Here is a 5,140-nt window from a genome sequence, read left to right as displayed (position 1 = left end):
CAGTGTAATATAAACCCCATTTAATCATTTATATTAAATAGAGGAACTTGTCGGTAAATACAAAGGTTTCGCAGACCAAACGGACGTCATACTTTCCTTAGTTTATTTGATCGAGCCATATATATATATATATAAATTAAAACGTCCTTCCAAAGTGGGTGACCGGATTTTGATTCTGATGACCGACGACTTCTTACGGGCAACACTCCTTCAACCAAAAAATATCGCTGACAGAGCACAATGAATATGATTATCCTAAGAACTATCTAAAATTGAATAAATAATCCCAACATCTAACGACTTTAACATTTCTTTCTTAACTACATCTTTCATTATAGAATTCAATCTCCTTTGAGGATTAGTTTTAGGCTTATGGCTATCTTCCATCATAATTATGTTCATATATATTGAAGGACTGACTCCTTTAATATCAGCTAATGTTAATCCAAAGGCTTTTTTATGATTCTTTAATATTTATAATAATTGTTCTTCTTGTTTTGCAGTCAATTATGAGGATATAATAACTGGTAATGTAGATGAGTTCCCCAAATATGCATACTTTAGATAAGTAAGTAAAACTTTCATCTCAAGTTCAAGAGGTTTTTCAATAGATGGAATCAGAGGTATACTATTTTCAGTAGTATCTAAAATTTCATAACTTTTCTGAATAAAATTTGAATCCTCAGTAATCATTTCATTTGATTCACCTCCAGAATCTCCTTTAGTCTCAACTTTTTTGTTCTTTTTCTTCTGAAATGACTTCATCTTCTTGATCAAATATGACTTCACATCTATTTTGAAAATGATTAACAATCATATCATTAATAATATCCATTCTATAACATTTTCTATCATGATACTTCAATGTTTTGAGCACATTAAATGTAACTTCTTGATCATTCACCCTCATTGTTAATTCCCCTTTTTGCACATCTATCATTGCTTTTCCGGTAGCAAGGAAAGGTCCCCCCAAAATAATAGAAATTTCTTTATCTTCTTCCATATATAATATAATTAAATCAATAGGGAAGATGTATTTATCCACTTTAACTAACACATCATCTATAACCCCTTTAGAATAAGTGATAGATCAGTTCGCTAATTGTAGAGTTACAGTAGTGGGAGAAATATCTCCTAAACCTAAAATTTTGAATACATAAAGTGGCATAAGGTTATTGCTCGCTTATAAATCACATAAAGCTTTTCTATAAAATTTTTCTCCAATTGCACAAGGTATGGTAAAGCTACCAGGATCTTTGAGTTTTCAATGAAGCTTTTTCTGAATTATTGCACTACAATCTTCATTAAGTGCAACAATCTCATGATAAAAAAACTTTTTTTTATTTAAAACTTCTTTCATAAATTTAGTATAATTTGGCATATGTTTCAAAGCCTCAGCAAAAAGGGATATTTATTGTAAGTTTCTTGAATATTTCAAAAAATTTTGAAAAATGTTGCTCCAATTTTTGTTGTTTAAGTCTTAGAGGAAAAGGTGGTGAGGGTCTTTCTAAATTAATCTTAGTTGGAGAGTTAGGTGTTTCTGCCTTCGTATAAATAATTTCTTCAGGTCTTTCAATTTCTTCAACTTCTCTCTTAACTTCAATCTCTTTTTGAACTCCAACATTTAATTCCATTCCACTACTTAGTTGGACCACTTTAACTTGCTCTGGCTCTTTACTTTTTTTCTTTAGGATTGATCTCTGCATTACTAGAAAGCATTCTCTAAGACCTATTGCTAAGTGCATTAGCAATTTGTCTTAGTTGATTCTTAATATTTCTAATAGCAGCACTTTGACTTTGTAAATGATTGCTCATTTGCAACATTAGTTCTTCTATAGAAAACTTCTTCTCCTTAACGTGTTGATTGAATCCATGAGGATAACAAGGTCTAAAGTTAGCACCACCTTGGTTGTTCTAATTTCCCAATGGGTTGACTTGAGCATTCCCCAATTGTTGACTTCCACCACTAAGATTTTTGTTCCAATTAAAGTTAGAATGATTTTTTCAACCTAGGTTGTAATAATTTAAATAGGGGTTATTGGATCTGTTGATAGTATTCATAGTCTACAATGAACTATGAGAATCAAACATTTGTCCTAATGAATTTTCTTCAACTAGTTGGGGTATTAGAGAAAATTTTATTCCAATTTGGTCTATCTTCTTAGATAATACAGCAACTGACATGCAATCATTGAAATAACATCGTTATCATGAATACTAGCCACGTTCTTAGGATTTACCCTATCAGAAGGCCATTGAAAAAAAATTTTAGTCAGTTCTTCAATTAATGAATAAGCTTCATTAAAGGGTTTAGATATTAATGAACCTCTAGAAACAACATCTATAATAAATCTAAGGGACTCTACTAACCAATTATAAAAAAATTGAATGATTAACCATTTGATACACAAAAATGATATATTATTTTAAGTACATATTTTATGCTTATTTCTTGTGATAATGCATTTTAAAGAAGAGTGTTTTAATATTTTTGTTGTAGGTATATCATTTTTATGTATTTGGAGCAAAAATGGCAAAAAGGATGAAATTTGGAGCCAAAATAGTGAATTTTGAAATTCTGGTGTGTTTTCGTTTGTTTTTCTCTCTTTTATTTTAGAAAGAGTCTTTAGCTTGTCGATCGTCGTATACTTCTCCTATTTGAATAAATCTCCCTCTTGAATCATATATGTGATTCGAAGAGGAGAGGAATCGAATAAGACATACGACAAAACGACAAACAAGAGAAAACACAAAACGTGGAGAGCCTACGTGCGGTAAACCTCGCAAGGATAGGTTAAGAGTGTCTGCCCAAACAAGATCGGGCGAAAGCACCTTAAACCGATATCCACGAAAGAATACCTACGTAGACTACCAATAACTAGAGATTCAGGTGTAGGTACCTATTTTTAGGTCAAGAGCACTCCCAAGGGCTCCCAAGGGGACGCAAGGGGACGTATCCCACTTGGTTAATTACATCTTGGGGGGTACCCAAGAATACTCTCGATAAAAAGAGTTTCACTTAGATTATCGTGAACTTGGGGCAATAGGTACTCAAAGGAAGGTTATTCCGTATGGGAATAGTCCCGATGCTTTAAAGCTCGCGCTAAACCATTGGACAGAGGGTGAGTCTCTCACATCCCGAATAGGTAGCGGCTCATCGACACATGGGGCCCATGAAATAACCTAAATCATCTTGGCGGGGATATCCCGACACGTTAAAGCACGTCTGGGCCATAAGGGCAGAGGACAAATCGTCGTATCCCAATGGGCGGCAGCTCATCGGCATCAAGCCATCAAATCATATCAACGAAGTCAAGGAGCGACATGGCTCAAAGGGGCTCAACAAAAGGAAGGTAGAGTGATCCTAAAAGGTAGAGATAACTGGGTCGGGGTACCACGGACCCGTCATCCACAGCTATTAGGACCCTAAGTCTACCTGGTCGTGAAGGTAGTCGGCCCAACACGTCCTGAGATCGCGCCAATCCTTGAATTGCATTATCAATTGGACCCTCGGTAGCCCTAAGGTCATAGGAAAGAAACTCTATCCTATGACTAAAAGCTGGAGCTATAAGAGTTGGGACTTATACTTGCTAAAGTGTCAAGGATGCCTCAGGAAGGAAAAAAAATGGAGGTTTAGCTACAAAGCTGGAAACGCTCCAAACAAAAGGACTTACACCCTGTCTGGGTCAGGGAGCCTTCTAACACCCTAGGCGCACTAGATAACTACCTATAAAGAGGTATGTTGGGCCAGTCAGGTTGGAGAAGCATGGGGACTCCTCCTCGGGACATGCAAATATGCATGTAGTTATCTAGAGGGGTCCTTAAGTATTGTGGAGGCCTTATTAACGTGGAGGCCTTATTAACATATGCAGGAAAATAAATGTTGCAATTTTTAAATCCTGAATATTTTAATCCTAAATTTTAATTATCTCGAATATTTTATTTAGGATTTTGCAGAAAGTTACAATTTTAAGGTCTTTAATGAGCCTAGATTATATCGTGAAATCCCAGATAAGCCACAGAAAGAAACAAAGAAAACACATGCAAGTGCAGACATGCAGTATGATGCAAAGAACAAAACAAGCCAAATCAAAATAATAAACAGGCCGGTGCCGCTGGGTTAGCAACATATCCCAGAAAAGAAAAGGGTGGTCGGACTCCGCATATACACGCCCGGTCCTAATTCTATACATCAATATAAAATGTAGAATTAAGATACGGGGCATGAGCATCTGCTCCTGGTCCCCTCTACGTGGTTCCCGCACCAAACGCCTCGGAACCCGTGCCCGTATCTTATTTCTGCTATAGGACTCTCCTGGACTCTAAAAATTACATAGGAAAATAAAAGACTCAATCCTGCATGAAAACAAGTGTCAGCGGGAAAGATCACATGCAAACAACGTATCATGAGTCATACCTTAAAAGTGGGGGAGCTAATAGCATCTGCAAGCAAAAAGGTCAGAAATCATTACTTGCTCCCCCATAGCGGTACCTGTGTGTGTGCATATAAATAGGCATGACTCCCTGTAGAAAAGTGCCCTAACACACTACCACACATATGCAGCATGCACACACACCACAAGCATAATGCAAAAGAAAGATACCTGACTAGGGCAACCAATCCAACAGAGAACAATAGTTAGACATCAAAAAGACTACCTAGCACCCTAAATCCTAGCCTAGCACACCGTTTAATAAAAAGTGCGTCAACTGCGTCAGCCTAGTATCTAAGCGTGGGGTAAGTCTGGGTATAGTATGACTTTGACAGGGTCGTCATACCGGCCCCATCCTAAAGATCCGAACGATCTAAAGGGTGTCACGAGGAGGGGTGACACAAGTTAGATCTATTAGATATTTAGCATAGTCATACTCATGTCAATCCCGATGACTTAACTCGCATTGCTCACCAGGATCAGCCCAGCCAAGCAATGCTTGTTAAGGCATCGCGACCAACACGAGGTCACTCTCCTAACGAGTCTGGCTCGCTATATATGCAAACATGCAAATGCAAATGTAAACAGTCATGTGATAGAAATGATGAGTGTACCATGAGCAGTGACTCAGGAAAAGGTGGGCATGTCGTGGAGGCAGCGACCCAAACAAATGAGTGTGTCGTAGTGGCAGTGACCCAAAAAGTAGG

General features: G+C 37.2%; 1 long non-coding RNA gene across 1 annotated transcript; it reads right to left on the bottom strand.

Moving 5' to 3' along the window:
* Positions 1–287: 287 nt before the first annotated feature.
* Positions 288–4,807, bottom strand: LOC110038766. The gene is made up of 3 exons (XR_002295453.1): positions 4,712–4,807; positions 3,642–3,645; positions 288–300 (listed from the first exon to the last, which is right to left on the bottom strand). It is a non-coding gene; the product is annotated as an uncharacterized LOC110038766 (long non-coding RNA).
* Between the last annotated feature and the right edge of the window lie 333 nt (positions 4,808–5,140).

The sequence above is a fragment of the Phalaenopsis equestris genome, unplaced genomic scaffold, assembly GCF_001263595.1.
Source record: "Phalaenopsis equestris unplaced genomic scaffold, ASM126359v1 Scaffold233789, whole genome shotgun sequence".
Taxonomy (NCBI): domain Eukaryota; kingdom Viridiplantae; phylum Streptophyta; class Magnoliopsida; order Asparagales; family Orchidaceae; genus Phalaenopsis; species Phalaenopsis equestris.
Note: the sequence above shows the minus strand (reverse complement) of the source record. Positions and strands in the feature narration are given on the sequence as shown.